Below are 13,160 nucleotides of genomic sequence, written 5' to 3'. Positions count from 1 at the left end.
CTGAAGTGCATTGTCCCCTCCTCACGTTCGCCAGGGATCATTCCAGCCTGAAAAAAATTGCAGAGTTAAATACATCACTGTCTTACCAGGTATTGCGCGTGCAACGCACCTACCCTGCTGTCCATCATCTCAAGGGCACACCTGCTAGGCTGTCCAGTGGCCCAGGTACATCCCAATAGGATGCACTTGCTGTGCAAATTAACGTACTAGGATGCTGAGCCTGCAAATAATACCTTTATCTAGCACTCGTCATCAGTCGTTCTCGAAGTACGTTACACAGGGGGTCAGTTTAATCATCCCCATTTCACAGAGGGGAAACCAAGGCACAGAGAGAACATAAGAACGGCCGTACTGGGTCAGACCAAAGGTCCATCGAGCCCAATGTCCTGTCTACCGACAGTGGCCAATGCCAGGTGCCCCAGAGGGAGTGAACCTAACAGGTAATGATCAAGTGATCTCTCTCCTGCCATCCATCTCCACCCTCTGACAAACAGAGGCTAGGGACACCATTCCTTACCCATCCTGGCTAATAGCCATTAATGGACTTAACCACCATGAATTTATCCAGTTCTCTTTTAAACCCTGTTATAGTCCTGGCCTTCACAACCTCCTCAGGCAAGGAGTTCCACAGGCTGACTGTGCGCTGTGTGAAGAAGAACTTCCTTTTATTTGTTTTAAACCTGATGCCCATTAATTTCATTTGGTGACCCCTAGTTCTTGTATTATGGGAACAAGTAAATACTTTTCCTTATTCACTTTCTCCACACCACTCATGATTTTATAGACCTCTATCATATCCCCCCGTAGTCTCCTCTTTTCCAAGCTGAAGAGGGGAAGTGACTTGCTCAACCTCACCCACTATGCCATGAACCGAAGCCACGTCTCTGGCATCCCAAGCCAGTACACTAGCCAAGGAGAGGACTCAAAAGTGAAAGGCTTAAAATGCTCCTACTGGCCTTCTTTTCTGAACTCATTATGGTGCGGCGAGTGAAAGCAACAGCTCTGTACTTGAAAGGGTTTCTGCCTTCTGTTCTCCTGAAAAATGATCATTTTTACTGCACAGAAAATTCCCCGTTCCGTCCTCGCTAAATGGTACATCCCCACCCCATCCCGCTTCCCCCAGCCCGTCTAGCAATAACAGAGCACTAATGCCGGCTGCTTTTTAGAGAATTTGAAAATGGGCTTGTGATTAAATAATCGGCCACTAGAGGGCAGCTCTAGACTGTTTAGTGTCTCTAAAGCCAAAGACTGGAGAAACTTCCTCGACAATGGAAAAGGAAGCACGGCTGGAGGGACACAGGTGGACAAGGGGCAGGACTGGGAGCCAGTGGTGCATAGTGTCGAGGGACCAGAAACATGGGTTCTATTCCCAGTGCTTCCAGTGACTGCTATGGTACATTGGGCAGCTCCGCGTCTCTGTACTGTAGTCTCCTCATCTGTAAAATGGGGATACGGCTGCCAACCTCCAAGAGTTTTTGAGAAGGCTTCTTAAAGTGCTCAGGCCTCCTTCGATGAGAAAGGCAAAGGCACTATCCCTGGATCTGAACACACGTCATGGGCAAGGTTAGCTGTCAAAAAGGAGCCACTGTTATTTATTCATTCACAGATTTTTTTCATAGATTCCAAGGCCAGAGTGGACCACTGTGATCATCTGGGCTGACCTCCTGCATCACATAGACCCTATGACTGTCCCAAAATAACTCCTCGCGCAGAAACACACCCACTCGTGAGTTCAAAATTGTCTGCGCTGGAGAGCCCACCATGACCCTGGGGGAACTGTTCCACTCGTTAATTACTCTCACTGTTAAAAAGTTACACCTTGTTTCCTGTCTGAATTTGTCTAGCTTCAACTTCTAGCCGTTGGATCATTTTATACCTTAGTGAAGAGCCCATGATTAAATATCTGTTCCCCAGGTAGATACTTATAGTCTGTAATCAAGTCACCCCTTCACCTTCTCTTTGTTAAGCTAAATAGATGGAGCTCCTTGAGTCTGTCGCTATCAGGCAGCTTTTCTAATCCTTTAATCATTCTCGTGGCTCTTCTCTGAACCCTCTGCAATTTATCAACAACCTGCTTGAACCGTGGGCACCAGAACTGGACACGGTGCTCCAGAAGCAGCCACACCAATGATAAATACAGAGGTAAAATAACTTCTCTGCTCCTCCTGGAGAATCCTGTTTATGCATCTAAAGATCTCATTCGCCCTTCTGGCCACAGCGTCACACTGGGAGCTCACGTTCAGCTGATTATCCACCAGGACCCCAAATCTTTTTCAGAGTCATGGCTTCCCAGGATAGAGTCCCCCCGTCCTCTAAGTGAGGCCTACATCCTTTGTTCCCAGATGTAGACATTTATCTTCCGCGATATTCAAACACGTATTGTTGGCTTGTACCCAGCTTATCAAGCAATCCAGATCACGCTGTATCGGTGACCTGTCTTCTTCATTATTTCCCACTCCCCCAATTTTTGTGTCCTCTGCAAACCTTACCCGGGATGATTCTATGTTTTCTTCCAGGTCACTGGTAAAAATGTCAAATAACACAGGCCTAGGAACTGATCCCTGCTGGACCCCCCTGGAAACGCACCCGCTTCATGAGTATTCCCCATTTACAGTTACATTTTGAGACCGATCAGTTAGACTCAGACTTTAAGGCCAGAGGGGACCATCATGACCATCTAGTCTGACCTCCTGCACAGGGCAGGCCACAGAACCTCACCCACCCACTCCTGTAACAGGCCCCTGACCTCCGGCTGAGTCAGGGACGCCGGAATGGGAGGGGAACAGGGGGCCATGGCCCTCTCACTTTTCGCCACGGGCCCCGCCTCTCCTCTTTCCCCCAAGACTCCACCCCCTGGCCAGGCCGGCAGCTGGAGCCCGGGGCGGCAGCTCTGGGGAGCCACGGATCCTTCACCTGCCCTTGGCAGGGGCCCCGGGGGGCAGGGACACAGGCTGGGGGCTGCTCTCGGGCTCCCCCACCCCAGGCAGGCAGAGGATCCGTGGCTGTCCAGAGCTGCCTCAGCTCCCCGGCCAGGCTCCAGCTGCCAGCCTGGCCAGGGGAATGAGGAGAGGTGGGCGGGACCATGGAGGGGCGGGGCCATGGAGGGGTGGGGCCTCTGCCCCCCTCCCCCACACTTTTGGGAAAGCTCGCCGCCCCTGGGCTGAGTTACTGAAGTCCCAGATCATGATTTACAGACTTCAGGTTAAGAGTCCACCATTTACACAAGTTTAAACCTGCAAGTGACCCGTGCCCCATGCTGCAGAGGGAGGCAAAAAGTCTGTGACAATCTGACCTGGGGGAAAATTCCTTCCCGACCCGAAATATGGCAGTCAGGTGGACCCTGAGTATTTTGGTGAGATCCAGCAGCCAGACCCCTGGGAAAGAATCCTCTGTAGTAACTCAGAGCCCTGCCCATCGAGTGTCCCATCACCAGCCCCTGGGGATATTTGCAGATCTGCAGTCACAGATGAGCCTCATGCCCATGTAGTCAGACTCCTCAACCATCCCCTCCATCAGCTTATCTAGCTCGGTCTTGAAGCCAGTTAGGTATTTTGCCCCCACTGCTCCCCTTGGGAGGCTGTTCCCGAACTTCACTCCTCCGATGGTTGGAAACTTTCACCTAATTTCAAGCCTACACTTGTTGAGGGCCAGTTTATAGCCATTGGTTCTTATGTCCACATTGGCCCTTAACTTAAATAATCTCTCTCCCTCCCTGGTATTTATCCCTCTGATGTATTTCTACAGAGAAATCATATCTCCCCTCAGCCTTCATTCGGTTAGACTAAACAAGCCAAGCTCTCTGCGTCTCCTCTTATAAGGTAGGTTTTTCATTCCTCAGATCATCCTAGTAGCCCTTCTCTGCACCTGTTCTAGTTTGAATTCATCTTTCTTACATGTGGGAGACCAGAACTGCACATAGGATTCCAGATGAGGTCTCACCGGTGCTGTGTATAATGGTACTAACACTTCCCTGTCTCTACTGGAAATACCTCGCCTGATGCATCCTAGGACGGCATTAGTCTTTCTCACAGCTGCATCACATTGGCAGCTCATAGTCATCCTGTGGTCAACCAATATACCCATAAAAAGCAACAGAGAGTCCTCTGGCACCTTTAAGACTAACAGATGTATTGGAGCATAAGCTTTCGTGGGTGAATACCCACTTCGTCAGACGCACCCACAAAAGCTTATGTTCCAATACATCTGTTAGTCTTAAAGGTGCCACAGGACTCTCCGTTGCTTTTTACAGATCCAGACTAACACGGCTCCCCCTCTGATACTTGACAGTATACCCATGTCTTTCTTCTCCTCTGTTGCTTCCAACTCATAAATCCCCAGCTTACAGCTGGCCAGCTTTTAATCCATTTAATGTGTGCCAACTTAACTTTACATCCTTCTATTTTTTTTAATCAAAATGTCATGCGGGAGCAAGTGAATCCCTTTACAGAAATCTACAGGTATTATTACCACAGCACCTAGAAGCCCCATTCATGGCCCAGGACCCCACTATGCAAGGCGCTGTACAAACACAGAACAAAAAGCCCCAAAGAGCTAACAATCTAAGCACATACCTCAGCAACTCAAACCAATGCCCAGATTGACTTGCAACCTGACAGAACATTGAATCTGTACTTGCAGAGCCAGTGGGGCAAGTGTGGGGAGGAGTCGTTCTGTTTTTCACAATTAAAACAAGCCTGAATCCCTGTTTTACGTGCAAATCGCAATGCACTGTCCGTGCCTTCAAGGCAGATCAAATAGATACCCAGACAGCTGCATCCCTGTTTCTCCTGGAAATGGAATCCATCGGGGGGAGGGGGGAAGGTGGTTGCCCCATCTGTACGAACAGCAGATTGCAACACCCTAAAATCTGGTGTATGCTAGATGGAGGATTTTATGCCAGTAACAATTCGTCCCCAAGATGAAACCTTAACAGCCAAAAAGAGAGTCACATCCTCTCTACTGTCCATCTGCAAACGCACTAACAAACTGCGCCTGGGAAACCGGAACTTTCTACTGTAAATCCTCAGCTGTTGACCCATTTTCTTCAACTGGGATCTTATCAGATATAACAAGGTGAGCAAGGCTAGGGACTTCCATGGAAAAGAACAGGGAGCCCCAGGGCAAAGGTATCCGTCATTCAGTAGATGGCACTCGTCTTTCTGCTTCATTCTGGGCCGATGGCCCAGCGTGGCAGAGCTGCTCAAAAAGAAGAGACAAATGTGATTTTTATTTTAATTTGAAAAATGTTGGCCGGCTATAGGGGGAAAATGTCACCAAAAATTCCACCCGTTTTTTCCTCAATGTTTTCAACTTTTGAAATGTGGTTGAAGTTTTAACATTTGAAAACATTTAACGAGCTCCAGGACTGGAAAGTGCAGTGATGCTGGAAGTGCCATGCTGGGGAGAAAGAGTAGACGGAAAAACGGGATGGTGCAAAGTAAGGAAAGGGATTCATTTTATGCTTTAGCCCAACACAAGTGACTTGGCTCAATGCAGGGGTCACTGGGTGACACTCTCTGGCCTGTGCCAGACAGGACGTCAAAGCACACGATCTAATGGTCCCTTCTGGCCTTAAACTCTAGGAATTTACAAACTACCTTCTCTCCCCCACGCTGGTTTTCCCACTGCTGCTCCTCCTGCCATCTCAGCAGGCAAGTGACAATTGTTCTGTCCACCCACAACATGCCGAATTGGCACAACTGACCTGCTTTACCACCTTTACCCATTTTTCACCCACTTACACCGGCTGTGAAAGTTATTATACAGCACCACTCAGAAGTGCCACCCGAAATGTTCAGGTCAGGTCCCGAAAAGCATGAGACTGGTTTAAAAACCATGAGATTTTCATAAAAAATCATCTTTGTATTTGCCTGTGGGTCTTTGAACCTTTAGCAGGGCCTGCTTTCAGTCTTTTCTCTGCAACCACAAGAGCTATCCTCTCAGGGCCGGCTCCAGGGTTTGGGCCGCCCCAAGCAGCCAAAACAAACAAAAAAAAAAGCCGTGATCGCGATCTGCGGCGGCAATTCGGCGGGAGGTCCTTCGCTCCCAGGCGGAGTGAGGGACCGTCCGCTGAATTGCCGCCGAATACCTGGACATGCCGCCCCTCTCTGGAGCCGCCGCCCTAAGCACCTGCTTGAGAAGCTGGTGCCTGGAGCCGGCCCTGTATCCACTCACTACTTTTTAAAAGAATAAAAGTGGAGATTTTCACCTTATCACAGGACCTAGGAGCAGGAGCGCTAAGAAAGCACCAGATACCATGAGACTCACAACAGATTCACAGAGAGTTGGCAACACCGACTTCACACCACTGCAGAATTTGACCTCCCGGTTTGGAACTTGATCCTCAATCACGAAGACCATGTCGGTTTGTTTCGACTTTAATTGCAGGCTGCTTCCAGAGGAGAGGATCTAACAGGCTAACCAAAGGGACCGAGGGATGACGTGAACTCACGCTTGTGGGGAAGCTTGCACAAGCTCAAATGAGCGGTTACTGATCAATGGGACAGTGCCACAGATGTGCCTGGCGCTGGGCAGTTCAGACACAGATGGAGTCTCTACCGCTGAGAGCCTGGCAGTCCAAGCTTTCGTTTAACAGAAGAATGAAGTGCAAGGGGGCCCGTCGCAAGGCAGCGTGGTTCAGTGAAATTCCAGTTAAAGAGGCATTGCCTGGCAGAAGGGGAGCGAAGGACCCGCCGCCAGAGACCCGGACGTGCCACCCCGATACTGGACGAGTGCCGCCCCTTTCTATTGGCTGCCACAGGCACCTGCTTCCTTCGCTGGTGCCTGGAGCCGGTCCTGCCTGGCAGGTGGGTAGAGATTGGAGGAGTGAGCGCTTTTGCATGCCCAAGCAATGCTGACCTTGCCCACCCAAAGGCTTAGCCATAGGTCAACAGGTTCAGGGCATCATCTAAAAGGGCCCACATCAGAGATCCAGTGATGATTTTTTCTAGAGCAATTACACAGTGGCGATGTGGAAAGGGGACAGGAATCACAAACAGGTGCACGCACACCCCACCCATTCCATGCCCGGATGTTTAATCCGTCTACTGAATTATCCCCCCCTCTGGGTGGCCCTGGACAAGTGGGGCAATTTGCCCTGGGCCCCGCAAGGGCCCCCATGAGAGTTTTTCAGGGCCCGTGGAGCGGGGTCCTTCACTGGCTCTGGGGATCCCAGAAAACTCTCACAGGGCCCGGGCCCCCGGAGCTTCTTCCGCTCCCGGTCTTCGGTGGCAATTCGGCAGCGGGGGGGTCCTTCCGCTTCGGAACCCGCCGCCGAAGTGCCCTGAAGACCCGCAGCGGGAGGTCCTTCCATCCTGGGATCCGCTGCCGAAGTGCTGGGTCTTTGGCGGCAATTCAGCGGCGGGGGGCCCCCGCCGCTGAAGACCCCAGGCCCCCTAAATCCTCTGGGCGGCCCTGGAATTGTTCACCAACCCTGCCCATCCAGCTTCTGCTGTCCTCCTCCCACTGCGCAGTATTTTATCTCCCACTGAGATCAGTTCAGGTGAATGACGGGTTGATTGCAGAACTTCCCGAGGGCCCCCCCACCAGTGCCCTTTTGCCAGTCTTGAAAACCAGTGACACCAAAACTAACGCTTGGAGCCAGATTGTGCGTCAGCCGCTGGGGCGTCTCCTACACCCTATTCTATAGCCCCAGGGGTGGCAGCCCCAGGGTTCTCAAGCTGGGATTCGGGACCTTTGCCCCTCTTAGGGGTCACAAAGAGCTGTCAGGACTCACAACTACAGCTGCTCAGGAAATCGGTGACAAAAGCTCTTTTCAGCAGAAGACGCAGCTCCAGCAAATCCAAAACGGCTTGTGGGAACGGGCCGTTCCGATGAGTTTCTTCCTACTCAGAAACATTGTGGAAAATATTGGGAATGTGTCAAAATGTTTCAAGATTTTGAAAATGAAAAACGGCGGGTTTTGGTTTAAAAAGTCTTTTTGCTTTGAAATTTAAGCTAGTTATGGCCAAAAAAAAAAAAAAAAAGTAAATGGCCAATATTGAAATAAAACATTTTGATTGATTCAAACTGATTTTTTTTATTATTGTTATTCTCGTTTCATTTTTTATTTTTAGTTTGCCAAGGTTTTCGGGATTTCAACTTTTCATCCCAATTCAGGCGGGAAATGTTTTCAGTATCTCGAAAAATGTCGTGGGACAGGAAATCCATTAACCAGCTGGCTCTCCTCGCTCTCCTCTGCCCCGGGTAAGTGATGGGGGTATAGGCTAGATGGGAGGAAAATTTCTAAGTGAAAGGGGGCCCTGGTGTGGAATAGCTTGAGAACAACGGCAGCTAACCCAGTGTTGAAAAATCTCATGAGATCTAAGATAATGTCATGATTTTTGATTACTTGGGTTTGCAGTGTTGCCTCTCATTTTGGGTGCCTTCGTTTTTAGTTGCCCAACCTGAGACACTTAGGCCTGATTTTCAGGGCTGTTGTCCAGCCACAGCTCTAATGATTTTTTATTATTTGTCCCCTTGTGCTAGGCGCTGTACAAGCACAAAAGACATCCCACTGGGCACTCTTGTTCAGCTGAGTATCCACCACAACCCAAATCTTTTTCAGAGTTCCTGCTTCCCAGGATAGAGCCCCCAATCCTATAAGTGAGGCCTACATCCTTTGTTCCCAGATGTAGACATTTACATTAAAACCCATATTGTTTGCTTGCGCCCAGTTTACCAAGTGATCCAGATCCCATGAACTAGTGACCGGTCCTCTTCATTATTTACCACTCCCCCATTTTTTGTGTCATCTGCAAACTTGATCAGTGATAAGCAACAGAGAGTCCTGTGGCACCTTTAAGACTAACAGAAGTATTGGGAGCAGAAGTGAGGTTCTTACCCACAAAAGCTTATGCTCCCAATACTTCTGTTAGTCTTAAAGGTGCCACAGGACCCTCTGTTGCTTTTTACAGATTCAGACTAACACGGCTACCCCTCTGATACTTGATCAGTGATGACGTTATGTTTTCTTCCAGGTCATTGATAACAATATTATAAACGTTTAATCATAGAACCATTTAACGTAAACATCTTATAGCATAAGGCCAACAACCGCCCCCAGTAGAAACGGAACCACGCGATGACGACCTCACTGGAAACACGCCCGCTCATTTGCCGTTACATTTTGGACCTATCAATTAGCCAGTTCTTAATCCATTTGATGTGTGCCATGTTCATTTGATCTCATTCTAGTACTTTAATCGAAATATCCTGTGGTACCAAGTCAAATGCCTTACCGAAGTCTAACACTATTACTTTTATCAACCAAAACTTGTCATCTCATCCAAAAAGGGTATCAAGTGAGTTTGACAGGATCCATTTTCCATAAACCCATGTTGATTGGCATTAATTATATCACCCTCCTTTAGTTCTTTATTAATCGAGACCAACATCAGCCACTCCATTATCTTGTCCGGGATTGATGTCAGGCTGACAGGCCTCTAATTACCCAGTCCTCCCATTTACCCTTTCAAAAAATTGGCACAAAATTAGCTTTCCTCCAGTCTACTGGAATTTCACCAGAGCTCCAACATTTATTGAAAATCAACATTAATAGTCCAGCCAGGGCCGGCTCCGGGCACCAGGCAACCAAGCACATGCTTGGGGCGGCACCTGGTAAGGGGCAGCCAATCTTGGGGTGGCGGGGGGCAGTGCGGCACGGCATTCCGCGGGGGTGAGGGGGCGCTCCGGCGGCGCAGTGCGTGGCAGGGGGGCAGCGCGGGGCGCAGCGCTCGGAGGGGGGGCGGCGTGGGGCGCGGCGCTCGGGGGGGGGTTCCAGCGGCGCAGCACTCGGCAGGGGGGGCGGAGCTTGGGGGGGTTCCGGCGGCACGGCGCTCAGCGGGGGGGGGGCTCCAGCAGCGCGGCGCTCGGCAGGGGGGCGGCGGGGGGCGCGGCGCTCGGGGGGGGTTCTGGCGGCGCGGCGCTCGGCGGGGGGGGCTTGGCGGGGCAGCGCTTTTTTTTGCTGCTTGGGGCAGCAAAAAATTTAGAGCCGGCCCTGGGTCCAGCAAGCTCTTCAGCCAGCTCTTTTAACACTCTTGGATCCAAGTTATCTGGACCCGCTCATTTAAAGATGCCTAACTTTAATAGTTTCTATTTAACATACTCCAGAGATACAGTGGAATATAAGGAGTGTTATCATCCCCACAGGATTAGACTATATCATCTGTTTTTTTCCCAAACACAGAAAAGAAATATTTATTGAATACTTCTGCCTTCTCAGCATTATTATTGATAACTCATTTCCACCAGGAATGGACCAATACCATTGTCAGGATTCTTTTTGTTCCCAATATTTTTTTAAATACCTTCTTATTCTCCTTAACTCTGCTGGCCCCATGGAGGTCTCCTTGTGTCCCTTGGCTTCCCTTTTCAATTTTCTACAATTCCTCTCCTCAACTTGCTAGCCCACAGCTGCCCCTTTGAGAAGTTAGAGGTGTAGATGGACCCCAGTAGACTAACAGACAAATTCCGTAAGGAGGAACCCATAAACATTCACAATAACCCACGTGCTACAAAAGAGTCACCTGGGTTGCTGGTTGCAATGAGCCCTGGGAGCCATTTGGAAAAGATACACCACATTGGGAGTGATTGTATTGCTGCTGGCAAGCTCATGCCACCGGCCATAAAACTAAACCGGGATCAGAGAGGCAGCCAGCATTAGCTTCTAGTCTCCCTCCCCCCACAATTATTTTAAGCATCAGTGTCTTTCCATGAAGGCTTCCTTCAGTCCCAGCCCACCGTCATCAGCTCAGCATCCCACTGACTCATTCAGGTCACACACTACCACAGAGGAAAACAGAACCAGCACCACTGCAATCCAGCTTCCTGCTCTCAATCCCACAAAGAGCAGAATACTTCCTGCCTGACCACTGCACAAAGCCAGAAGGGGTGACAGTCCTGCCACCTGAATAGATCGGACAGAGGGTGGGAAATAGGACACTCAGCCACAGAGAAATTAAGTGACTGTCTGTCACAAGGAGTTTGGGACAGAGCCAGGCATTGAATCCACATCTCCTGAGTCCCCCACCCATGGCTTAACCCCAGACCATCCTTCCTCTCAATGCCCTGTTAGCGCTTCTGTATCTCTAGCTTCTCCATCACTGGGGTCTTTACAGCAAGACTGGCTGTCGCTGTCTCTGTCTCAAACACATGCTCTAGATCAACCACAAATTCATCCAGGATTGGCTGGCTGAGGTTCTTTGACCTGTGTCCCACAGGAGGTCAGATGAGATGGTCACAGTGGCCCCTTCTGGTCTTCCAAACCTTGCCCGCAAATGTTACATTTCCTAAAGACACGGGGCCCATGACGCACTGTGGCTAAGACATGCCTTTCAGGAAACAGGACTGCTAGCTAATTGGCACCGACTCCACTTAAAGCCCTACACAATCGAAAACTAATCACACTGCAAGAGCCCTGTCTTCTCTCCCCTCAGATCTTTTTATTAAAGACCTCCCTGTCCAGGGGAAGGATGGTCCAGTGATTAGGGCATAGAATCATAGAAGATCAGGGTTGGAAGAGACCTCAGGAGGTCATCTAGTCCAACCCCCTGCTCAAAGCAGGACAAACCCCAACTAAATCATCCCAGCCAGGGCTTTGTCAAGCCAGGCCTTAAAAACCTCTAAGGAAGGAGATTCCACCACCTCCCTAGGTAACCCATTCCAGTGCTTCACCACCCTCCTTGTGAAAAGGTTTTTCCTAATATCCAACCTAAACCTCCCCCACTGCAACTTGAGACCATTTCTCCTTGTTCTGTCATCCACCACCACTGAGAACAGCCGAGCTCCATCCTCTTTGGAACCCCCCTTCAGGTAGTTGAAAGCAGCTATCAAATCCTCCCTCACTCTTCTCTTCTGCAAACTAAACAATCCCATTTCCCTCAGCCTCTCCTCGTAAGTCATGTGCTCCAGCCCCCCAATCATTTTTGTTGCCCTCCGCTGGACTCTCTCCAATTTGACCACATCCTTCTTGCAGTGTGGGGCTTAGCCCATGGAAGACCCCTGCTCTTCCTGTGTGACCTGAGCCTCAGTTTTCCATCTGTAAAATGGGGATAATAATGCAGGGATGTTGTGGGGCTCAATATGTTAAAGACTGTGAAACGCTTTGAGATCCAGTGATGAACACATAGGCATTATTGTTCTACCTCTACCCTGGCCACTCCCATTGTGGCCTAAGCACTGCAGAACTCGCCAGCCTTGTTTTAGCAGGTCTCCCACTGGGCACGTTGGCAGCTCCACAGGCAACGGTGCTGCTGGGCTCCATGTCTGAAGAACTGAGCAGCAGCTAGCAGGAAGGAAGCAAGCTCATTCAAAGCATTCGCTGATCGTCTGGCCGATGCACAATGCATTTAGGAAGAGAAATGGACTGACTCGAGTGTCCCCCCGGCCAGGACTCTCCTCCAGCTGGGGTAGAATTAGAGCACCCAAACCAACATGCTTCCAAAACTAGGGAGGCCAGGTGCAATTTGTCATCCTGGGGTATCTGCTGCCAGAGGGGAGAGGCGAACGCTTCTAGACTGAGAACTGCTGTTTATAGGAACACTTCGCTATTTACGGGTCATCTGTGAACCGAGTTCCCCAAACAGGAGGTGAGACAAGCACCGGTTGGGAATGGAAGGAAGCCAGTAGCCGAGCAAAAGAGGAACAATCAGACTGCGCGGGAACTGCTGTAAGAAGAAGTTAAATTCTTGCCATCAAAGTGCCCTAGGAGAGAGATTTTCACAAATCCCGGGGGGGAGGTGCACGATGTACTTCTCTGTTTGATGCTAATGCAATAGCTTCCGTGTGAACGGATGACTAGGAGGGGAGGAGGAAAATGGGCTTCCTTACGATGGCTAAGGAAGGGTTGAAACCAGTGTTCCCTCGCATTTTTCCCACCCATGTGAGGAATGAATTTGGTTATGTGCACAACATGGAGGTGGTGTGTGGCACAACACCTCCATATTGGTGCATATAACAAAATTCATGTGGTGGGGGTGGGGATGAGGGGTTCGGAGTGTGGGAGGGGGGCTCAGGGCTGGGGCCGAGGGTTGGGGTGCAGGGGGTGAGGGCTCTGGCTGGGGGTGCGGGCTACGGGGTGGGACTGCGGATGAAGGGTTTGGGGTGCAGGAGGGTGCTCCGGGGCTACGGCGGGGAGAGAGGACTCCCCCCAGCTCTCTCTC

General features: G+C 50.2%; 1 protein-coding gene across 8 annotated transcripts in view; it reads right to left on the bottom strand.

The window, feature by feature from the left end:
- DYSF (dysferlin) overlaps positions 1 to 13,160 on the bottom strand; it is a 289,365-nt gene that overhangs the window by 212,902 nt on the left and 63,303 nt on the right. The gene's annotated exons all lie outside the window — the stretch shown is intronic.

This window comes from Malaclemys terrapin, chromosome 5 (assembly GCF_027887155.1).
Source record: "Malaclemys terrapin pileata isolate rMalTer1 chromosome 5, rMalTer1.hap1, whole genome shotgun sequence".
Lineage (NCBI taxonomy): Eukaryota > Metazoa > Chordata > Testudines > Emydidae > Malaclemys > Malaclemys terrapin.
Note: the sequence above shows the minus strand (reverse complement) of the source record. Positions and strands in the feature narration are given on the sequence as shown.